The sequence below is a fragment of the Helianthus annuus genome, chromosome 5, assembly GCF_002127325.2.
Source record: "Helianthus annuus cultivar XRQ/B chromosome 5, HanXRQr2.0-SUNRISE, whole genome shotgun sequence".
In the NCBI taxonomy this organism is placed as follows: domain Eukaryota; kingdom Viridiplantae; phylum Streptophyta; class Magnoliopsida; order Asterales; family Asteraceae; genus Helianthus; species Helianthus annuus.
Window position 1 is genome coordinate 112,771,724 of NC_035437.2, and position 26,261 is coordinate 112,797,984.

The window sequence follows — 26,261 nt, forward strand, 5'->3', positions numbered from 1 at the left end:
GATATCAGCTTCGACTTAGCAGTGGGTCCCCTTTAGAGGATCTTTTCAGCTACAACAACTGATCATCAATTTTATTGTCTAATCAGCTGAGGGCTTTATGCTATGTTTCAAGCATATGAAGAAAGTATTAGCCAGGGACTAGGTCAGAACCACCGTTCAGCAGAAGTCCCGGAATAATACCCCAGACATCATTTGAGTACAAGAACCTAGTATTTCAGAATAAGAAACCTTTCAAACGAGATTTCAGGGGTTACCTATATATCCAAGTAGTGTTCCCCACAAAATAAGTAAGTTTTGATTTTATGTTTATATATCGAATACAATTTACTAACTGTGTGAAGCCTACTGACACAACATTAGTAAGACTTGTTTAAAACATTTTTGAATTTACAAATCTCTAGCATGCTGTGAAAGTCCACCAATGTACTATCATCTCCTCTTTTTGCAACAAAACTCATTTTCATTTTTTAATTTTTTAAATTTTTCAAAATTTTAATACTCCCCCTAAAATCAAAATATGTTTCAATTTTGATTTTCTGAAGAAAAATTGAAAACAAACTATACAAGAAACTTGACAACATTATGTGAATTACCTCAATTCACCATTCTCGTGCAAAAACAATCAGAACTCCCCCTCACAACAAACTATTTTCCCATAATGATTTCAAAACACTCAAGTTTGTTTCAATCAAAATGGTTTTTCCGGAAAAATTAGTTTGTGTTCCAACCATTTGTAGATTTGGGGTTATCTCATCATCTTGTTTTCTTCAAACCTTTTAAAGATATATCATTTCCAGTTTTAACATAATCCATCTGCAGAAAATCAAGTACAATTTAATGTCCCTGATTTACCACATTTAAAGCGAAAAATCACCAAAGTGAAATTTCTCAAGAAATGTGCCGATTCATGATCCACGATACCATCTTGGGATCTCCGGCAAGTCAGGTTTTTCTATTTAAACAATTTCACCCAACCCTGACTGACCTTGGGTGATTTTGAATTCTTGCTCAACAATGGTGGAAAATTTGCATCATCCATTGCTAAACTAGAATTCTCAACTTTTACCTCAACCAATGGCTCCTCTGGTTTTACCATACCAGAATCATTGCCTGCAGGTGGCTTGTCCGACTTTGATCTGTCAGATTCATCGCCGACCCTTTTCTTCTTCTCCTTTTCCTCTTTAGTCCTCAGATTTGTATCTGATGAATTCTTTTTGCTTGTTGTTGCAACTGAGGGAGTTGATTCATCAGAACTTTTAATCTTTTTGTCCGGTGAACCCGAGGACAAAATCTTCTCGAGATATTCTCTCGCTTTCTTTCTCTTCTTCCTCAGTCGGTCTTTCTGCCCCTGAGAAAGTTTAACTTTCGTCTCTAGAACTTTCGGTTGTTGAACTTTTGGTTCTCGAACTTTTAGTTCTTCGGGCTTGACCTTGACTGGAATTCTTGCCACTTTCTGAGACATAACCCTTGATCTTCCCATTGATCTCCTCGGGCAATCTCGGGCAATATGACCTTTGATATTGCAGTTATAGCACCTCCTGGTCTCATATCTCCAGTACTGGCAATTAACAGCAATGTGTCCATGATAGCCGCAGCTGTAACACATTCTGTTATCGTACCAGTTATCACCGTTGTACCAAACACTCAAGTCGTAACACTGTTTGGCCTGGTGATATTCCTTCCTCAACTTTGTTGGATTTGACGCTTTAGCACTGTGGTCTGACCTGCACCACTTATTACCAACATTTTTTGAGTTTTCATTTTTTATTTTTTGTAAATTTTTTTTTGATTGGATGATCGATCCGATGAACTTTTATTATCTTTTTGTTTCTATTCTGCTTTCTTCTTCAAAGGCTTTTGCTTAGAACATTCACCTTTTTCGGTCGATTGCAAAACAGTTTTCTGAAAATTTTCTTTCAAATTTAAAAACAATTTTTGTTTTTCTTTTTTAACATTTTCATCATCGGATGCATCATCACAATCTTCAACTTTGACAGAGTCAAAGTTTGTGACACAGTCACTTATTGGAACTGAATTGATCGGTTTTGGACAAGGAATATTCAACTTGTCAGATTTAGTCGCAAAACTGATCAATTTCTTTTCAAGTTCATCAATCTTGATCCTTGAACTCTTAGCTTCGTCTTCAAGCTTAGATATTCTTTCAAGATGAGACTTGATTGAATTTTCATTTTCATTTTTCAAGTTTTCAAGAACAGATTTTTCATTTTCCAAAACATTTATCTGTTCTTGAAGTTTCACTTCATTAGCTTTCAGATTTTTGTTCTCCAATTTTATCCAGAAATCTTCATTTTCTGATGATTTCTGTTTGCTTTCAAAAACCTTTTCATTTTATTTCAAACCTTTGTTCTCTAATGTCAAACTGTTCACACTACCCAACAGTTTGGCATTTTCGACTTTCAACTTCTCACAAATACCCTGTAAGTCTAGAATCTGTTTTTCATCAGCTTTCTTCTTATTGTTCAACTTCTTGATCTCCAATGCTAAACTTTCTGCATCCTTCACAAGTTTGGCATTGACTGTCTTGAAGTTGTGACAATTTGAGCATACTGATGCAGACCTTGACAATTCATTCTTTACAGATTCTTTGACTTTTACAGCTTTTTCTTTCCTTTTCTCATCCTTGATCACCATCTATTCTTCAATCCTTTTAATGAGTGGAGTAATTGTCAGTTGAGAAAATTCTCTAGAACTTTTCAAGTTCAAGACATAATCTTCCCATTCTTCTTTCGGTAAAGCACTGATAAATTTTTCAACCCACTCTTTTGGTTCTTTTGTAATATCTAAATCAGACATTGAACTAACAAGATGGATATATCTCTTAATGATACTCTTTGTATTTTCTCCTGGAAACATTGAAAACGAATCAAATTCTGTCTCTAATTCCCTTATTTTATCCATTGTTTCCTGAGTCATATTAAACACATCGAAACCCATGATTTCTTAACTCGGTTTTTCAAACTGCCAAATAAGCGATCCAACCGATGTTCGAATACGCGATCCAACCGATGTTCGAATAAGCGGTTCAAAGAATTTGTCTGAAAAGCGATCCAAATCAATCCGAATAAGCGGTTCAGATTAATACTAGGAGTGAGCAGTGAATTAATATCAGCTAATGGGGCGGCTGAAGTGGGCCTGGATTGGATGAAAGTGGCGGTGGGTAAAATCCAATCAACAATTACTATCAAAGTTCAATCAACAACTACACGTAGATATATGGGTCAGTGTAGATATATGGGTCAGTGTGCTTCACATGGGCTTCAAAACAAGTGGGCGACAAGTTTAGTGGAGGCAACTGTAAGTGGATTGGGCGGTGCCAATTAATTGTCTCTTGCAAACCCACTTCACCTGACAACAGTCGATTATTGGGCCGCTTAACTACTATTGTGTGGCAGACAACAACCTGCTGACACCCTGTAAGATCAGTGCATCACATGAAAGTGATGACTAAAGAACGAGCCTGTATGGTTGACACTATGAGCGATACAAACGTAGAACCTATGAGCGGTTCATGTCAGTTGACTTAAACGCGATCCAGAATTAATAACTTTTGAGCGGTTCAAAGGATTGATTTTGGAGCGGTTCCACATTAACTGATTTCGAGCGATCCAAGAAGTTTCCAATGAGCGAACCACGATGAAAATCAAATAAGCGATCCTGAGGTGTTCAAAAAGGCGATCCACAGCTGCAAATTCGGACCGAAAAATCGAGATTTCTCCAACACGGCTTGGAGTTTCGAGCTGAAATTTGGTAGGATTGTAGATCGGGTCTAAACGCACAACATATCCAAAAATCAGACGATTTGGACCGTATTTACCTGTTCAATTTGACGTTTTTCAGAAAAAAAACGTAAGAAACAAGTAGAAAGTGAAGAAATCGACGAAATCGGATCTGAATCGGCTCAAATCTGTACGAGAACGACGTGTTTGATCAAGCAATCGAGCTCCTAGCTCTGATACCACTTGTAGGACCGGTTTTGGCACCGTTCGATTGCGTAACGAACGTTTCACGTGCGGAATCCGTGAACGAACGTGACCGAACACACGATAACGTACTTCTAATGTGATTCCATTGCTAACTTTGACAAGAACGATACAAGAATCACAAATCTACAACTTTCTCTCTCTACTTTCTCTCTCTAGAAAGTCTTCTCCAAGTCTTCTCCAAAAGTCTTCTCTAAAACTCTAAATCTCTCTAACAATCTCTAACTAAAATCATGACATACCTCCTATTTATATGGTCAAGGCAACTAAATGAAAGTTCACACTAATTACAAGTTTGCCACCTTGCCATTTCTAACTAAATATGACAATATGCACTTGATTCCTTCCGGCTTTTCACTACGACTCGGATTGACGAAGGCGATAGACAAAATATGCATCAACACTTTAAGGTAGAAAAATTAGCCCGAATCTACACCGAAGAAATCATCTGTCGACATGGGACGCCTCGTGATATCATCTCTGACCACGATGGTCGGTTTACCTCGCGTCTTTGGGAAACGTTTCAATCTGCTCTCGGTATTACTCTTAATCTAAGTACCGCTTTCTATCCCCAAACCGACGGTCAGACTGAAAGAACGATTCGTACCCTTGAAGATATGCTTCACTCGTGTGTCATAGATTTCAGTGGTAATTGGGACGCGCACTTACCTTTGGTCGAATTCACGTACAATAACAGTTATCATTCTAGCATCCAAATGGCACCATTTGAGGCATTATACGGAAGAAAATGTCGAGTGCCTATTGTATGGCATGAGACCGGGATGCACAAATTACCGGTCCTGAGCTGTTGCAAGAAACGACTGACAAAATCCTCCAAATTCGAGACGATCTGCTGAAAGCTCGAAGTCGTCGGAAAAGTTACGTCGATAGACGCCGCAAACCCCTTGAATTTGACGTTGGCGATCACGTACTCCTAAAGGTATCACCTTGGAAGTGTGTGATCAGATTCGGCAAGAAAGGAAAGCTCGCGCCTCGATATGTGGGACCCTTTAAGATTCTGGAAAGGATTGGCAAAGTGGCCTACAGACTCGAACTACCGGAGGAACTTAGCAACGTCCACCCGACTTTCCATGTTTCGAACCTCAGAAAGTGTCCGGCTGAGCAGAATTTACAAGTGCCACTTGAGGATCTACAAGTGGACGAAACGTTACACTTCATGGAGAAGCCTATCGAGATCATGGACCGAGAAACCAAGAAGCTTAGGCGCTCACGCATTCCCATTGTGAAGGTCTGCTGGGAAGGCAAACGCGGCATAGAGTTCACCTGGGAACTCGAAAGTGACATGAAGGCGAAGTACCCTCAGCTCTTTGTTACGCCTGCCCCTTAATTTCGGGACGAAATTCCCTAAAGAAGGGGAGGCTGTAATAACCCGAGTTTTGAAAGTCAAAGTACAAGTCAAAGTCAAAGTTAAAGGAAGAAAAGATTGCTAATTGCGATATGTCACTCTTGCTTAACTATTGTTTTTACTTCATTGACTTGTAATTGAATTCTATTATTTGTTTATTTTAGTTGTATTATGTGGAGTATCTATAATAATCGAGATTTAATCGCCTTATCGCTAATCGCATCGCAATCACATTTGCCACTTGGTTAATAGATGCTGTATATTGTTTTACGTGTGTGTGTGCTACTTATGTGTTACTTGTGAATGTTTGTTAATCGAAACGCAATCGCAACTCTATCGCAACGCAATTTAATCGCAAACGCTAAACGCAAGTTAATTATGATGATTGTATGTTAGATATAGTATTCGTGTGGCTATTAATTAAATCTATCGCATCGCTTAATTAACACTCGCTCAAACGCATCGCAATGCTCAACACGCAAAACGAAACGCTGAAACCTAACTCACCGGATCACTTGGATCGAATGACCATTCGATCGAATGGTCATCCGTACGGATGGCCATCCGATTGGATGATGGCCATCCGAACGGTTTGCCATCCGATCCGACACCTGCGCCACTTTCCTCTTTTGGAAACATATAAATAGCCCCTATCACATCACAAACAGAGATGTGACAGCTCCCTCTCCGACCAGCATGCTCAAGCTCTCTTTTCTTTCGATTTCTCATGATTCTTGTAAGTTTTCAACTCAAATCTTGTACATCTATCATCTACACACACTTCTTCATCATCTTCACCTTTGAGTCTTCACTTTTAACCATGAAATCAACGGATTTGAGGTGTTCTAGGATGATGTTATCATGGAGTTCTTATGAACTTCAAGTTTGGCCTCATTCCACCAAGAACAACTCAGATCTAAAGGATTTCAACATGTTTTAACACTGAGTTCGCATAGATCTGAACATTTTCAAGGTTAAAAGGATTGAAAGATGTTTTCTTAACTTTTCCTTCAACTCTTTTACACTCAATGCACTCAAAACCGATAGAATCGGAGCTCATTCAGGCCTTCCACTCTTTTCTAGTGAAGTGTCGGACTGAGATCTGATTCCTATCAAAGAGACAACCGATTTCGGGGTGAACATGAACAACCATCACGAACCATTAACTGATCAAGCTGGGGTGATTCCCACTTTGATCGGATAACTTGGGCCCTGGCGGAGTTCTCGTTGTTTAACGCGTTGTCATACCATCTCGATCAGACCGCAACTTCTCAGATTTAACAAATTTTCAAGTTTTCAAAACGATCAGGTTATGGAACGGATTCCCGTCCGATCGGATTGCCATCCGATCGAACGACAATCCGATCGGATTGCACTTGGTCTTGACACTTAAACATTTTCAACATTTTCAAAACATATCAGTTTCTAACAGATTGCCATCCAATCGGAAGACCATCCGATCGAATGACAATCCTGCTGTGAACCTGTTCTCTGAGGAATGTCTCTCTGGACGGATCGCCATCCGATCAAACGACCGTTCGATCGAATGACCTGAAAGGTAGAGATACTTCTCTGATCTTAAAATGCTACAACGAAAACTTCAAAGCCATCATACACAAACACATCCATCCCAAACGAATGCCAATCCGACTGAATGGCCATCCGACCGGAAGACCATTCGAACGGATTGACATCAGATCGAATGACCATCCGTTCGGATTGTCATCCGATCGGATGACCACTCGTCACCCAGTTCACTTGCATCGTTTAACGCGCCGTTCTTCGCTTATGCTATCGTTAAACTGTTCAGGCTAATTTCTCAGCGCTCCCTTCAATCCAAGAGAGTGTTTATTTACTAAGCACGATCTGTGAGTATACTCGATCCCTTATTGCTTTACGCACTTTTGGGTGTTACATACATTACCTATATCAAATCACATCGATCACACAACGCAACACTTTTATACGCTAACCGTTACTGCATGTTTTACTTACTACTTGATGAATGCTTGTATGTTATGTTTACACAATGATTGTTGCCTGACACCTTAGCAACAATAGTACTATAGTTTGGACTCAGCACCTGTCGTGGACAGGGGTTGTTAAGGGTTTACTTCACGTGTCCCAGTGGGGATATGTGTTACGCATTCTTCAACTCGCAGTCACGTCTGTGCATATTTCGTTGTCTATAACCTACATGCTTCACTTTGCTACATGTTACATGCTGGTTATGCGTAAACGATTTTTGATATCTATTATACTATTAAACTTGTATGCTCACCTTTACACTTTGTGTATTGACCTCTATTTTAACATATGTGATAGGTGTTTAGGATGCTTGCTCGTTATTTGCTGGAATCAAGCTAGAATGGAGTCTAGAAACAAATCTAATAAAATCTGAGTTGTCGGAACATTTGATATGTCTTTGAGAAAACAATGTCTGTAATAATTGCTTTTATTTGACATATTATGGTATGGGACATAATGTTAAATATCTGGTAATTTTAGTTGTTATGGATTTCTCCTGGACAATCTGTTTCGCTTTGTGCCGCGCCCCGATGATTCCGCCATCGGTTGGGGTGTGACACTACCCTTTAAAGCCCTCTTGATATTTGCAAGGATTTAACGTCAAAAAGGAGGAGGTTTGATCGATTGTCAAGCCTATGATAGGAGTAAGTTCCAAAATCGGGCATGAGCGTTCTCACTTACACAACTTCAGCCGAGTGTTGAGTGACCACTTCTGAGGTGTGTAAATATGTATATAACCAAATGGAATTTTATAAAGGCATGTTATGCCAAAAGTGAATAATTTTTCTTAACTTGTGTTTTAAATAAATTATGACGTACATGATTATAAATAAAAAAATATAAATTTAGGACTTGGATTCCCGACACTCTAAAGATGAGACCAAAACCTTCTCTTCCATCTATTCCGTTTGGGTGTGTAAGCCACATTTAAGAGTTTTGCTTGAGAACAAGCAAAGCTTTAAGTGTTGGGGGTATTTGATGTGCATAAAATACAACATATTAAATGTATCAAATACGGCGTAAAATCAACCCTTTTTCGGTACTAATGTTGGAAAAAGCTTGTTTTTTTGTTCCTTTTTAATTTACAGGTTCAAAAGAGCTTAAATGTGCAGAGATGAGGGAATTGAGAACGCAGCTAGATGATTTGCTAGCCAAAGGTTTTATTAGACCTAGTTCGTCTCATGGGGAGCACCAATCTTGTTCATCAAGAAGAAAGATGGTTCGATGCGCTTATGCATCGATTACCGTGAGCTTAATAAGGTCACTATCAAGAACAGGTATCCCTTACCCAGGATCGACGATCTGTTCGACCAGTTACAGGGAGCAAGTTACTTTTCTAAGATAGATCTCAGGTCAGGCTATCATCAATTGAAGGTCAAGGAAGAAGATGTACACAAAACTGCATTTAGGACTCGCTATGGTCATTACGAGTTTCTAGTGATGCCTTTTGGGCTCACCAATGCACCTGCCGCATTCATGGATCTCATGAATTGCGTTTGCAAGCCTTACCTAGATAAATTTGTCATCGTCTTCATCGATGACATCCTCATCTACTCAAATAGCCAAGCTGACCACGAGAAACATCTCCACTGCATTCTAAAACTGCTACATCAAGAAAAGCTCTATGCCAAATTCTCTAAGTGTGAATTTTAGCTTCGTGAAGTCCAGTTCCTTGGACATGTTATGAGTGAGCATGGTATCCAAGTGGATCCCGCAAAAATTGAAGCTATTATAAATTGGCAAGAGCCTAAGACGCCTACGGAGATTCGCAGTTTCCTAGGATTGACAGGGTACTACAGACGCTTTATCGAAAACTTCTCAAGAATTGCAACACCCCTGACTTTACTCACTCGCAAGAATAGTAAGTTCGATTCTGGGCCTAAGCAGCAAGAATCCTTTGATATTTTGAAGCAGAAGTTGAGCAATGCTCCCGTATTGACATTGCCTGATGGGATTGATGAGTTTGTAGTTTACTGTGATGCATCAAACACCGGGATGGGTTGTGTGTTAATGCAGAAAGGCAAAGTCATCGCCTACGCTTCACGACAGTTGAAAGTGCACGAAAAGAACTACACCACCCATGATTTGGAGCTGGGTGCCGTTGTATTTGCACTGAAGCTTTGGAGACACTATCTGTATGGGACTAAGTATGTGATATACTCTGATCACAAAAGCCTTCAACACTTGTTCAATAAGAAGGACTTGAACATGAGACAGCGACGCTGGATGGAAACTCTGAATGATTATGATTGTGAAATAAGATACCATCCAGGCAAGGCCAATGTAGTCGCAGACGCCTTAAGTAGAAAAGAAAGAGTGAAGCCAATAAGAATCAATGCCAAGAGCATTGAAATTAAAAATAGCTTAAATGAATGGTTGTTAGCGGCGCAGAAGGAAGCTGTTTTAGAAGCTAACTACCCTGATGAAAAGCTAGGGGTAACTGAAGAACAGTTATCCTACGGCAAGGACGGAATCTTAAGATTAAATGGGTGAATATGGTTCCGGTCTATGGAGGACTTCGGGATGTTATCCTCCAGGAAGCCCACAGTTCCAAATATTCCGTTCATCCTGGAGCTGACAAGATGTACCAGGATTTAAAGGCAAATTATTGGTGGATAGGCTTGAAGAAGTCTATTGCTGCCTATGTAGCTAAATGTCTGACGTGTGCTCAAGTCAAGGCTGAACACCAGAAACCGTCAGGTTTGCTACAACTGCCTGAAATTCCCACTTGGAAATGGGAAATGGTAACAATGGATTTCATTACCAAATTACCAAAAACGAAGAAGGGAAATGATACTATATGGGTCATAGTTGACAGACAGACTAAGTCAGCACATTTCCTACCCATTAAGGAGACTTATAGCTCCGACATGTTAGCCCAACTGTACGTGGATAAGATTGTATCTTTACATGGCGTACCAGTATCTATTATCTCTGATAGGGATACTAGATACACATCACGTTTTTGGAAAAGTTTCCAACAGTCTCTGGGCACGCAATTGAATTTTAGTACGGCTTACCATCCTCAGACGGATGGGCAGCGTGAGCGTACCATCCCGACTCTTGAAGACATGCTTCGTGCATGTGTAATTGATTTAGGAGGTAGCTGGGATAAGCACCTACCTTTGGTCGAGTTCTCCTACAACAATAGCTACCATACCAGCATTCAGGCTGCACCTTTTGAGGCACTATATGGCAGAAAATGCAGAACACCCATCTGTTGGGCAGAAGTAGGAGACACTCAATTATCAGGTCCTGATATAGTCTTTGAGACAACGGACAAGATTGTCCAGATTTGTGACCGCCTAAAAGCTGCCCGGGATAGGCAGAAGAGCTATGCTGATAAAAGGCGGAAACCTCTCAAGTTTGAGGTTGGTGATAAAGTTCTGCTTAAAGTATCACCTTGGAAAGGGGTGATGCGATTTGGCAAGAAAGGTAAGTTAAGCCCGAGGTATATAGGACCATTCGAGATCATCGAATGTGTAGGGTCAGTGGCTTATAAGTTAAACTTACTGGAAGAGCTCAGTGGTATTCATAATGTATTCCACATCTGCAATCTGAAGAAATGTTTAGCTGATGAATCGCTAGTCATACCACATACAGATGTGCACATAGATGAGAGCTTGAAATTTGTGGAAAAACCTGTGTCGATTGAGGATCGACAGGTAAAGAAGCTTCGAAGGAAGCTTGTGCCTATTGTCAAGGTGAAATGGGATGCCCGTAGAGGTCCCGAATATACGTGGGAGTTAGAGTCCACAATGAAAGAAAAATACCCTTAATTATTTTCATAAATCTCGAGGTTGAGATTTCTTTGAAGGGGGTGAGGATGTAACACCTTGAAAATTTATGTCCATTAATGTATTGACACGTGTCATGTACTCGAACGTGTGAAAGAATACTTTAAAGGGGCTACAGTTGACAAACAGGGAAACTATGTGAATATAAGGGTCCAAAGTGTCAACAATGGATAATTATATTTTAAAATAGCCCTACAAGATGTTTATACCCTTACACGAATAAATCATGGATCATACGAAACTAATTGTGAAAGGAAGTGAGGAATTACAAACTACAGGGGCTAAATGTGTCAACATGTTTAAAGTATACCTCTGAGTGACCTTTTAGCAAACCCGAAGTTTTGTAACAATTAAATTATGCTCACAAGAATAAGTGATAAAAATTGCACAAGGTTTCGATAATGTATGAGAAAGTTGTGCTAACATTCGTATGTAAGGGGTTAAAAGTGTAAATATCACAATTCTTTATTCGGAAGCCTTCCTCAAGTGTTCAAAACTTTCCAATGCATGGCCACACTCTCTAGGACACCCCAGACCTATTTTCACTGACTTTGCATGCTGAAAATGTCGGAATATCGAATATCAAGAGTGCAGGGACTGAACATGCAACAAAACAACAAAACTTTAAAACTGGTCCCCTCGCGTGGCGCGAGGACCTGTCGCGTGGCGCGACAGGGGAGGTTTTCCAGCAGAACTGGCAGATGTCTGTTTGCAGGTTGCACCGCCTTAGTTGCCTAGTTTCTCGATTCCAGGGGCTTCTCCAATGGTTTTTACGGCATAGGGACACCTGGGACTGATCCAAGAACACTTGTAGACTTGTGTGTAACATTCTTATGGCATCTAAGGTCCTATATAAGAACACATTGTTGTAACTATGATCCTTGCACATTTCATTTATACTTGACACATTCACAACTTCATTTCTGGAGCTCCTCTGATCAACATCAAGCTTCCTAGTGATCTCTAATTATAATTAGGACTCTTGTAAGTGTCCTTAACCTTTCCTAATTCATTTTAGCTTAGTTAATTAGCAAAAAGTCAAACCGTCGTAATTAAGGTTTGACTTCGAGATTACTCATAATTTATTCAGTCAAATATCAAATTAAAAATACCTTTGAGTAGGTAATTATGTGGGTAATAAACCCTTAAAATGGTATTCTCTGATTCCTACTCTAACTAGGTCAATTGTCGGGTCAAAGCTTACTTTAAAAAGTCAACAGAATGCTTATTTTCAAATTAATGCATAATTAGCAATGTAGGATCCATGCAACCTGTTTCATCATTAATATAACTTGGTAATTAATGTAAGAACATGTCTAAACATGCTCAACCCGACAATTTTCAGTTTAAGCTCGGTTCGGAACCGAAAGTCGCATAATTTGACTTCTGCTTTGACTTTCAGTTCTGACCCGTTTAAGCATGTTTTAGAAAGGCCTTAGAGCTTATTTAGGACTAGGTTTCATGTTAGTATAACCCCCTGAGATTATACAACTTGATTCTCTAGTCATCCGATTCACATGCATGTTTCCGTTAAATGCTTATATGCTGACCATTATGCCCAAATGACGTTAAGATATGATTTTTGGAAATGTAAAAGGGTAGACACCTTAGCTATTGATTTATAAACTTGCACCTAAAATTTGACATCAGTTTGAGGTCTAGATTAAGAGTTATGCTCATTAGCGTAATTAGAAGCTTTTTAGTAAATAAACGGCGTAATTAGCATATAGCCTATCTAAACTCAATTTTTGATACCAAATTTATTACCCACTGATGTAATATAATATTTTGGGATTTTTGGAGATTTTTATTTATTTTTAGGCTGAGCATAACATAGAGTTCTTAGCTTATTCGGTTAATGCCGGTTTTGCCCTTTTGAGCTATAAAATGAGTTTTATAAATCCTATTGACCCCAAATATTTTTCTACTGATTTGATATGTTAAATAAATTATTTTGAGCCTTCTGGAATTATAAAAATATCAGCTTTCTATACAAAACCCGGAAATGGCTCCAAATCGCCTTTTTAAGCGTTTTTAACACATAGTATGTAATAAAACCTTTTTAAATATATGGGGTTGATACCTACTGATGTATTCAGTAAATTTTTATATTCTAACAGTAGGCTAATGTTTTAAACTCAGAATTCCAGTTTTGACCTTCTAGGCCTATGTGAAATTACCAAAATGCCCTACGGTGCATAGTATGGTTATAAGTAATAAATTTCACATATATATGATACCCTACTGTTATAACTTATTAAATTAAGTATATTTACTGATTTAATTAGACCTGTAACTCAGGTTATTATTTAAACTCTTTATACCCTTTAAAATGACCAAAATGCCCTTATGAGGCATAGTTTGAGTTTAAAACCATTTTGGGCATAATGGAAGGTATCTTACAGATATCACAACATATTTAAGGCATATTAACTTAGGAAACTTGTATATGACTCTTATGGTTACCCGTTACGCACTTTTCGCGTTCGGATCTGCTTATGTAACTAGTTTACACATAATAGCCGAAACGGGTCAAACTATATCATTTTTGTCTCAAAATCCAGAATGTGTTTAAGTTACCCATATTAAACAAGTATACAAGCTTGTCGGGTCAAAACCACATTCTAAAACGATTTTCGTCTATTTATGCGATTAAACCGTATTCTTTTTTAAAACTAACAGGTCTAAGCTTAGGCTAAATTAAAGACCCGTTAGGATTCTAATAGGTTATTATAAACCTTCGTTCCAGAATGGGAGATCCAGTAAAAGATACATGCACTTTCTTGTTGTGAATTATACTTGCAAAGGTAAATACTTTTAACTTATTTTCCCTTATACGGGCTTGGGGTACGGTATATAAAATACCGCTTGGTCGAGCATTTGACCTTAATCGATTAGTGGTTAAGTATTATCAAGATGACCCATTTGAAAATTGGTTTTATTTGTTTTACGCCTTTGGGGGTTTAATGACCATGTCCCAGATATCCTTGGCATTATTCATGAAATGGCCACGACCTTTGCACGCGGGTGTAGGGGTACACCCGACAATGTGCTTACATTCATTAAGGTATAACCGCTGGTTTCCCACCGCGGGACTATACTATGTGGTGTGTCTATTAATCTTTAACCCGGCACGAACCGGGCGACTGAACGCATAACACACATGTAATTCTTTTACAAGTTTAAATTTAATTAATTATTCCAAGTTATAAAAAGTTTTGTGCCATGTGCATTCAAATCAATTTTAAACATTTTCAAAATCAGTCAGTTAAATTGTATTTACCAGTGTAAACCGACGTATTTTCCCCAAAAAGGTTAAGTGCAGGTACTACATGTAATAGGCTGGCCTCTCCTTAGCATCACTTAGAAGTCTCGCAAGCTTGGATGCCTTTATCTGTTGAACTATATTTTTCCTCTTTACTTTTGATCCACTTGTGGATCTGTTTCAACTGTTGTGATACTTAAATATTACAATATTTATTCAGTTGAAATAAATCTATCCTTTGCTTCCGCTGTGTATTTAAATATTTATGTTGTTTGACTATGATGATATCAACTACGTCACTATACCCCCACCAGGCCCACCGGTGACACGTGGAAAATAGGGGTGTGACAGGTTGGTATCAGAGCCAACGCTGAGTGAATTAAACACTAGCCTTTTGTGTTTAGTCTCAGTTAAATAAATGCACATTCCTCGAGTTCCGAGTCTAGACAAAGAACATAGGACAAACTCTGTTTTGTTTTATTTTATTTTATTTTTGTCTTTATTTTATTTTATTTCATATTATATGTTGTTGTATCTTTGTTTTGTTGACAGGTTTGACCATGCAACCTTGGATGAGACGAGGTCGGGGAAAGGCTCCTTTCACTAGCCACGACCACAAAGCCGGGCCTTCGCACCGGCGTACCCCTTCGATTACAATGAGCACAAGTCCTCAGGAGCCGTGGAGGACGTACGTTGAACCCGGGAGGCGATCTGTCTCCCTAAGCTCTTCACCTTCTTACTTACACTCTTTTGGGCCTCAGTCTGAGAACGAGCCCAATAACCCTCAACCATCTTTCATACCCTTGCAGCGATCAAACTCGCATCATTCGTTTGGAGACCCCACTCCCGCCTTCCAGAGCCGGTTCAACCCGGCTAATTATATTCAAGAACCCGTGGGTTTTAACCCACTAGGACCCGAGGATCACTTCTCGGGTGAAAATGACATGGATGAGGACACGGATCCCGTGGAGCCTGCAACCGGGACCCCGAACCATCCCATCGAGATCTCGGATGGGTCCTCATTTCACGGATCGCCTTACCACGGTCGAGATAGCTACGAGGCGAGGTTCAGGCAGATTGATTGGTATTTTACCCCCTCTCACCACTCGTCTCCATACCAGCAGCAGCAGCAGGAACAGCAGCAGGATCCTTCCGAGGATCCTCGATTTGTGGCAGTCACTCCGCCACCACCACCACCTGTGGAGCAACCGCCTCAGGAGCCACCGAGGCGGAGAAGATCGAACGCGCGGATGTCTGTGCGAGGAGGAGTCCGCATCAGTACTCCTTAGCCCTCGAGTAGCAGTCACTATCCGCCACTCCCTGAAGAAGACCCGCAGATGGGGGGGGGGGACCATCAAACCCCGTCTTGGAGGTACACTCTGTGCCTGTGGTGCCACCATTGGGTTTTGATAACCCAATCCCTGCTTATGCCGGTCCAGCGGCATATAACCCGTTTGAGTTGCCGGGCCACAACAGCTTCAACTATGCTAATGTGGACCCGTACCAGGAGGCGTGGGACTACAATGCTCGTCACCTGAAGGGCCCTATGGTGGTCCTTGGACCACCAGGTACCCACCATATGTGTACCAGCAACAGCCACCTCCTCAACAGCCATATCAGCAGCCGCCGCAGCCGCAACTGATCCCACCGGAACGTCAACAAGAGGTGCTCGATAGATTGGGCCAATGTGAACAGGAAATTCGAACGGTGCGCGAGAACAACCGAGGCTTCTTTAAAGGTCTGTCAGACCTACTCAAGGGGAAGACCAAAAGAAGGGGTCATTGAAGACCTTTGTTGTTTATTTTATTTAGTTGTAATCAAGTCCCTGCGCGGACTTTTTGTTTCTGTACTCAGCCCCTGCGTGGGCTTGTCTTTTAAGTATTCTGCCCCTGCGTGGGCATGTCTTTAGTTGACCCCTACATGGCTTTGTTTGTTTGTATTTCTCCCCTGCGTGGGCATGTTATTTTGTAGAAGTCCCGTTTAGGGCAAATGTTGTACTGCTCAATTCTTATTAATGGATTGCCTTAAATTTAAATTTTCATATTTACTTATTTTTAAATTATATGCATAAACATAAAGCATAAAATCAATAAAAAATAACATTCCTGTAAAAGATCTACCATTATATTAAAATGGCAAAATCTAAAAAGGACAAGACCTAGCCATGTATCATCTTAAGACAAGGCCAAGTTGGTAGTTCCATAATTAAATTCAGATCCAATTTTACATCTCAATTTAGGATTGTTCTGTGTTAATTATTAAAAGAATCTTAAAGGTAAAACCTAGCCTATATGTCACTGCAGACATGGCCAAGACGGTAAAACCTATCTAAAAGATTCCAATCCGTGTTACCATCTGTGAGTATGTTAATATTCTTGGCAAACTATGAATCGTTAAAGTCACACAGGCCATCCTTTGAAAGGGTTAATCTAAATTCCCTTATTTGAAATAATCATCCCTTAAGGATGAAGTGCCTACGGGCTATAATTAATGTCCTCTGAGACTAAAGACAGTGGTAGCCTATAACTTCCTGTCAAGAAAAGGTGATGAACTGTGGTTCAAACCTAAATACCTGGATGCTGTAAAATCCTGGTTTATAATTAAATTAAATTTGTCTGCGTGACTAGGCCTTATGTGCTATTATTAATTTATAATTTAGGATGGTAATAAATATCCTACATGTATTGCAAATTAACCTAAAATGGCTAATTAAAACCATGGTTAATAAATTATAAAATACTGTAAAAGCTTCTAAATAAAACCTTGCCCATTATTTTCTATATGTAGCATTTGAAGCTACATGGCTGGGTCGGACGAAGTGAACAGTCGTCCGGTGGAGAACCACGAGAATGCTAAAATATAGGTTACTGGGGCGGAATTGCAAGCATTAGTTGACAATGCTGTTTCAAAGGCTATGGAACGCCGGTATAGTGAATATAGTGGGACCCAAAGTAGGACCCTAAGTACACCACATTCCAAGCCTAAAACTCATTATGAGGCTCACAGCAAACCACCACCTACCCCACCTAAGTCTAAGAAAAATGAGTCTAAGAAAGATGATGACAGACATTCCTCCAACCAAAACAGTGTTCCCTTCAAGAAGATTGTGTTTGATGATGCACCACGTGCCAAGTCCTGTATTTATAAATATTTTGTTTCTTGTAAACCCCGGGATTTTACTGGGGAGAAAGGGGCGGTGGATTGCATGACTTGGTTGGATGAGATGGACACGATGGTGGATATAAGTGGTTGTGCGGAAAGGGACATTGTGAAGTTTGTGTCACAGTCTTTTAAAGGTGAAGCCCTAGCATGGTGGAGATCGTTGATTCAAGCAACCGGGAAGGTCCCATTCTACAGCATGTCGTGGGAACAATTTGTTACCCTCATCAAAGAAAACTATTGCCCTCAACATGAGGTTGAAAAAATAGAGTCTGATTTTCTATCTCTGGTTATGAAGAACCTGGATTGCCAGGCTTATCTCACGAGCTTCAATACTATGTCAAGATTGGTTCCTTATCTCTTGACCCCGGAACCCAAAAGAACTTCTCGTTTTATTGGGGTTTTGGCCCCAGAAATAAAGGCAAGCGTGAAGGCTTCTCGGCCCGCTACATTTAGATCCGCAGCTGATATATCTCTGTCCCTCACGTTGGACGCACTTAGACAGAGATCGCTGAGAAACACGGATGCGGAGAAAAGGAAACGTGAAGATGACAATTCACGTCGGTCAAATAAGAAGCACAGGGGAAACCATGACCACAAGAAGGGATCTGAAACCAAGAAAGATGGGCATCAATCTGGGGATAAGCCCAAATGTAAGGTTTGTAAGAAGCACCATTTTGGGAGGTGCAGGTTTGAGCAGAAATCCCAATCCCAGCCAAAGGTCTGTGGGATTTGAAAGTCCTCTAAGCACAGGACCCTCGACTGCAAAAAGCTGAAGGATGCAACTTGCTACAGTTGCAATGAAAAGGGGCATATCAAGACCAATTGCCCAAAACTGGCAAAGAAAGCTGAGGAAGGGAAAAAGACCAATGCAAGGGTCTTTCAAATGAATGCACAGGAGGCTATCCAGAATGACAATGTCATAACAGGTACGTTTCTCATTAATGATGTTTACGCATGAGTACTTTTTGATTCTGGAGCAGATAAATCCTTTGTAGATAATAAGTTTTGTGAGTTATTGAAACTGCCTGTTAAAGCCTTAAGTGTGAAGTATGAAGTGGAATTAGCTGATGGAACCATAGAAACAGCTTCGACTGTATTAGATGGATGTGTCATATCCATTAGGAACCACTCTTTTCCTTTGTCCTTATTACCTTTTAAGCTAGCCGGATTCGATATAGTGATAGGCATGGATTGGTTATCGCATAACCAAGCCAAGATTGTGTGCAGCAAGAAACAAGTGGTGATCAAGACTCCGTCTGGTAAACCACTTACCATTCAGGGAGATACTCAACATGGATTTCCTGAGCAAGTGGCTATGCTCAAGGCATCCAGATGTCTAAAGAAGGGTTGTGTCATCTATTTGGCACATGTAACTATTGATGAGAAAAAGCCTAAGATTGAAGATATACCAGTCATTTCTGACTACCCTGAAGTTTTCCTGGAAGAACTACCTGGTTTTCCACCAGACAGGCAAGTGGAATTCAGGATTGACATTATCCCCGGAGCTGCACCTGTTGCGAGAGCACCTTATAGGTTAGCACTAACAGAGATGAGGGAATTGAGAACGCAGCTAGATGATTTGCTAGCCAAAGGTTTTATTAGACCTAGTTCGTCTCCATGGGGAGCACCAATCTTGTTCGTCAAGAAGAAAGATGGTTCGATGCGCTTATGCATCGATTACCGTGAGCTTAATAAGGTCACTATCAAGAACAGGTATCCCTTACCCAGGATCGACGATCTGTTCGACCAGATACAGGGAGCAAGTTACTTTTCTAAGATAGATCTCAGGTCAGGCTATCATCAATTGAAGGTCAAGGAAGAAGATGTACACAAAACTGCATTTAGGACTCGCTATGGTCATTACGAGTTTCTAGTGATACCTTTTGGGCTCACCAATGCACCTGCCGCATTCATGGATCTCATGAATCGCGTTTGCAAGCCTTACCTGGATAAATTTGTCATCATCTTCATCGATGACATCCTCATCTACTCAAAGAGCCAAGCTGACCACGAGAAACATCTCCACTGCATTCTAAAACTGCTACATCAAGAAAAGCTATATGCCAAATTCTCTAAGTTGAATTTTGGCTTCGTGAAGTCCAGTTCCTTGGACATGTTGTGAGTAAGCGTGGTATCCAAGTGGATCCCGCAAAAATTGAAGCTATTATGAATTGGCAAGAGCCTAAGATGCCTACGGAGATTCGCAGTTTCCTAGGATTGGCAGGGTACTACAGACGCTTTATCGAAAACTTCTCAAGAATTGCAGCACCCCTGACTTTACTCACTCGCAAGAATAGTAAGTTCGATTGGGGGCCTAAGCAGCAAGAATCCTTCGATATTTTGAAGCAGAAGTTGAGCAATGCTCCCGTACTGACATTGCTTAATGGGATTGATGAGTTTGTAGTTTACTGTGATGCATCACACGCCGGGATATGGTGTGTGTTAATGCAGAAAGGCAAAGTCATTGCCTACACTTCACGACAGTTGAAAGTGCACGAAAAGAACTACACCATCCATGATTTGGAGCTAGGTGCCGTTGTATTTGCACTGAAGCTTTGGAGACACTATCTGTGTGGGACTAAGTATGTGATATACTCTGATCACAAAAGCCTTCAACACTTGTTCAATCAGAAGGACTTGAACATGAGACAGCGACACTGGATGGAAACTCTGAATGATTATGATTGTGAAATAAGATACCATCCAGGCAAGGCCAATGTAGTTGCAGACGCCTTAAGTAGAAAAGAAAGAGTGAAGCCAATAAGAATCAATGCCAAGAGCATTGAAATTAAAAATAGCTTAAATGAAAGGTTGTTAGCAGCGCAGAAGGAAGCTGTTTTAGAAGCTAACTACCCTGATGAAAAGCTAGGGGTAACTGAAGAACAGTTATCCTACGGCAAGGACGGAATCTTAAGATTAAGTGGGCGAATATGGGTTCCTGTCTATGGTGGACTTCGGGATGTTATCCTCCAGGAAGCCCACAGTTCCAAATATTCCGTTCATCCTGGAGCTGACAAGATGTACCAGGATTTAAAGGCAAATTATTGGTGGATAGGCTTGAAGAAGTCTATAGCTGCCTATGTAGCTAAATGTCTGACGTGTGCTCAAGTCAAGGCTGAACACCAGAAACCGTCAGGTTTGCTACAACTGCCTGAAATTCCCACTTGGAAATGGGAAATGGTAACAATGGATTTCATTACCAAATTACCAAAAATGAAGAAGGGAAATGATACTATATGGGTCATAGTTGACAGACTGACTAAGTCAGCACATTTCCTACCCATTAAGGAGACTTATAGCTCCGACATGTTAGCCCAACTGTACGTGGATAAGATTGTATCTTTACATGGCGTACCAGTATCTATTATCTCTGATAGGGATACTAGATACACATCACATTTTTGGAAAAGTTTCCAACAGTCTCTGGGCACGCAATTGAATTTTAGTACGGCTTACCATCCTCAGACGGATGGGCAGAGTGAGCGTACCATCCAGACTCTTGAAGACATGCTTCGTGCATGTGTAATTGATTTAGGAGGTAGCTGGGATAAGAACCTACCTTTGGTCGAGTTCTCCTACAACAATAGCTACCATACCAGCATTCAGGCTGCACCTTTTGAGGCACTATATGGTAGAAAATGCAGAACACCCATCTGTTGGGCAGAAGTAGGAGACACTCAATTATCAAGTCCTGATATAGTCTTTGAGACAACGGACAAGATTGTCCAGATTTGTGACCGCCTAAAAGCTGCCCGGGATAGGCAGAAGAGCTATGCTGATAAAAGGCGGAAACCTCTCAAGTTTGAGGTTGGTGATAAAGTTCTGCTTAAAGTATCACCTTGGATAGGGGTGATGCGATTTGGCAAGTAAGGTAAGTTAAGCCCGAGGTATATAGGACCATTCGAGATCATCGAATGTGTAGGGTCAGTGTCTTATAAGTTAAACTTACTGGAAGAGCTCAGTGGTATTCATAATGTATTCCACATCTGCAATCTGAAGAAATGTTTAGCTGATGAATCGCTAGTCATACCACATACAGATGTGCACATAGATGAGAGCTTGAAATTTGTGGAAAAACCTGTGTCGATTGAGGATCGACAGGTAAAGAAGCTTCGAAGGAAGCTTGTGCCTATTGTCAAGGTGAAATGGGATGCCCGTAGAGGTCCCGAATATACGTGGGAGTTAGAGTCCACAATGAAAGAAAAATACCCTCAATTATTTTCATAAATCTCGAGGTTGAGATTTCTTTTAAGGGGGTGAGGATGTAACACCTTGAAAATTTATGTCCATTAATGTATTGATACGTGTCATGTACTCGAACGTGTGAAAGAATACTTTAAAGGGGCTAAAGTTGACAAACAGGGAAACTATGTGAATATAAGGGTCCAAAGTGTCAACAATGGATAATTATATTTTAAAATAGCCCTACAAGATGTTTATACCCTTACACGAATAAATCATGGATCATACGAAACTAATTGTGAAAGGAAGTGAGGAATTACAAACTACAAGGGCTAAATGTGTCAACATGTTAAAATATACCTCTGAGTGACCTTTTAGCCAACCCGAAGTTTTGTAACAATTAAATTATGCTCACAAGAATAAGTGATAAAAATTTCACAAGGTTTCGATAATGTATGAGAAAGTTGTGCTAACATTCGTATGTAAGGGGTTAAAAGTGTAAATATCACAATTCATTATTCGGAAGCCTTCCTCAAGTGTTCAAAACTTTCCAATGCATGGCCACACTCTCTAGGACACCCCAGACCTGTGAAGCATGGATGCTGTATAACATATGACAACAATTTATTCAGTGGTCAATTATGGAATCATCATTTTCGGTGATTCATTAACCTTGGTAGAATAGACCATATTGGTTAATTTGTTAATCAGATTTATTTAAACTTTTTATCATAATTATTCCCAGTTATAAAACCATTAAGGATATTAAGGTGGCACAAAGGCCTTGTCAAAAGGACAGTTTTTAACTTATAAGCCATGATCTTATTGGATCGAGGCATTAAGGTTTGAACATAGTTCTTCACCTTTCTTGACGGGGAGTCATAGACTACTACTGTCGTTTGTTATGCAGTTGAAATAGTTTGACCCAAAGGCAAAACAATGGCATCATATAGTGGATACTTTAATATGATCATCTCATTTGATGATATCAGTCATGATTCTCTAGATCATTTGGCTAGATAAGGAATTAGAAGAATCCAAATTTTATGATGACTAGTGTGATTTTCTCGAACCACATTTGCCAAGAGTGCTAACATGTTCTTAGATGTTAGCAAGGATTTATCATCTTAAGAAGGCTTAACCATCATGGTCATGTCTATAATGACATATAGGCTAGGTTATACCTTTAAGATTATCTTGAGATTTATTGGTAGATCAATTATAAATTGAAATGATAGTTTAATCAATGATACAATGTATATGTATATTTATGTAATTTCAAAAGGAAATTTCTCATAAATAGTCCTAAGAATTACAATAACTTGCCCTAAACGGATCTTCAAATAAATAAACTTGTCCACACAGGGACTAAATAAGAAACAAGTCCACGCAGGGACTAATACTTAAAAGAAATGTCCACGCAGAGACTTAATTGAAATAGAAATTACAAAATGATAAATAAGGGTCTTTAATGATCTTTCTTCTTCTTCCCTTTGATGAAGTTTGCCAAACCCTTAAGAAATTTGCTGTGACTTCTATCCCTTTCTTCCACCCTTTGTTCCACCTCTTGCAACCTTTGGAGAATTTCTTGTTGCTGCGGTTGTTGAAGTGGAAGTTGAGGTTGCTGCTGCTACTGAGGTTGTGGAGGTGGCGGGTATTGATACCCATAAGCAGGGTACCCAGTTGGGTACGCGGGTGGAAAAGGCGAGGGGTAGAGAGCATTAAAATTTGTTGCCTCAATGTATGGGTCGATAGCAGGTGCATGATAGTTATAACCCGAGTAAGCTTGTGGCTCAAACGGGTTGTAACCAGTTGTAATCTGGGTAAGCAGGGATTGGGTTTTCATAACCCATAGGTGGTGGTGGTGGTGCAGGAGTGACCGGTGCAGAGTCGACTTCTGAAACAATGTTTGTAGGCCTGCCCATTTGTGGGTCTTCAAAGATGGGAGGATAGTTGCTGGAATGTTGTGGGGTGCTAAAATGGAAACCCCCTCGCACAGATATCTGTGCGCTTCTCCTTCGCCTCGATGGTTCTGGTGGCGGAGACTGTTCTGGTGTTGGCGGTGGCGGTGGCGTGACCGCCTGGAAGTGTGGGTACTCAGAGGGAGCCTGCTGTGGTGGAGGTGAATTGTGGTGAGGGGGAGTAAACTCCCACTTGTTGGTGCTCCACCTTTCGGCCCATAAATCGGGGCCTCTGTATGGCGATCCTGTAAAAGAAGAACCGCTAGAAATTTCTATGGGATGCGTAGGCGTCCCAGAAGGTGGCATGACGGGATCTGGATCGTGGTCCACATCCATATCCTGATATTCAGGAAAGTGATCTGCTGGCCCCAATGGGTTATGACCCACTGGTTCATTAATTTGGTCAATAGGGTTAAAACGACTCTGAAAATAAGGAGTGGGGTTTTGGAAAGAATGGTGGGAACCTGATCGTTGCAAAGAATGGTGCGGATGACGCGAGTCCTGAGGCTCTTCTTCTTGTTGTGGTCCAAAAGGGTTATGGTAAGAGGGCGAAGAACTGAGCGAAACGGAACGTCTCGCTGGCTCAAGGTAAGTCCTCCAACCGGGATGTGGGTCGGAGCTGTAAGTCACAAAAGGAGTTCGTCTATGCAAAGGCCCTGCTTCGTGATCATGCCTTCATCTCATTGGTGCCTTGCCTCATCCTCCTCGTCCTCAGATTCTGGGTGGCATGTTTAGTATGTAGTCCTGTCAAAACAAGAAAAACAAGCAAAATATATAAACCAAATAAGATTAAGATTAATCTTAGGTCATTTTCCTAGACTCGGAAGTCAAGGAATGTGCTACTGCGTCATTAAGATTAAACAGAAAGGTTAGTGTTTAATTCACTCAATGTTAGCTCTGATACAAAGCTGTCACACCCCGATATTTCGACATATTACTAGTGGGCCCGGTGAGGAGTATCGTGACGTAGTTGATATAATCATAGTCAAATATACACAGTTTATAGCACAGCGGAAGTCTTGGTAGAAATTACTATTACAAACCGAAATGTAAAGTACGAATAAAATAATTTACAGACGGTTGTAAGATAGGATCCATAGGCGGATCTAAAATATAATACAAAAACTTGTTCAACTGACTTAAGGCATACGAACTTGCAAGATTCACTAATCACGCCCAGAAGCTCCTAGCCAATTACGAGTAGTACCTGCCACTTAGCCTTTTTGAAAATACGTCAGTTTACACTTGTAAATACAATTAACTTACTCATTTGAAAACATTTATGAAAATTGATTTAAATGCACAAGGCACAAATATTCTTTTATAACTTGGGACAATAATATAACGATAATCTTGTATCAGATTTACATGTTTGTCATACATTTAGGGTCCGGGATAGAAGCAGGGACAAGATTAATCGACACACCACTAATATAATCCCACGGCGAGTTATCCTCAACAAGTGGGTATATCTTTTTACATACGCAACTGTCAGGTGTATGCCTACACCCCGTGCTTAAGTCGTGGCCATTTACAATTAAAATGAACTGAGGATATCCAAGACACGGTCGTTAACCCCCAATGTTTATTGTTATCAAGCAACACTTACTGAAACGGGATTATACAATTTATCCACTATTCGATTAAATGATTTTTCACCCGACCAAGCGGTAATATTTTACCGTATCCCAAGCCCGTATAAGGGAAAATATGTTAAAAGTATTTACCTGAGCTTAAAATGCAAGATTTGTCTACTCAGCCGTATGATCTATTCAAACTAGTGCAAGTAGCTTTTACCGGCGCTCCTAATCTAGAACGAAGGTTTTATTTACCTATTAGATTACTAACGGGTCTTATTTAAGTTGTAAACTGAGACCGGTTAGTTTAAAGAAAGATTTACGGTACGAAACGCTAGATTAAGCGATGACTGGATTGGAATGTGATTTAGACCCAACAAGTATGGAGACTTGTATAAAATGGGTAAACTAAATACATTCTGGATTTTGAAGTTAAAATGATAAGGTTTGACCCGTTTCGGCTAATTTATGCAAACTAGTTATATAAACCGTTGTTGGTGCATATGTCTGTCGACTTCGTCTTGTAGCGAGTCTTGTAACTAGATAGATAGACTAGGACACGTAATACGAGAAAAACGGGAAACAAGGCTGAACCAGCCACTTCGCACGAAGTGACCAGTTCGTGCGAAGTGGACCAGTTCATGCGGACTGGGCCAGGTCGTGCGACCTGGACCAAGTCGTGGGGGCATGTTGGTGCGACCTGGCTTCTCCTATAAATACTAGGTCTTGGTTCTTCATTTGTAACATTCTGATTCTGGTAGCGAAGCTCTGCCGAAGTGTCGCCAGCTCGTGTAATACAAACGACAGTTAATCTACTTCTAAGTGCATATCAAGCTGAATGAAGATTAAATCAATGAATTCTACCTCCGATTTGGTCTAGAACTCTTCTGATCGACTCATTTTAATCGATTCCCTGATCCTA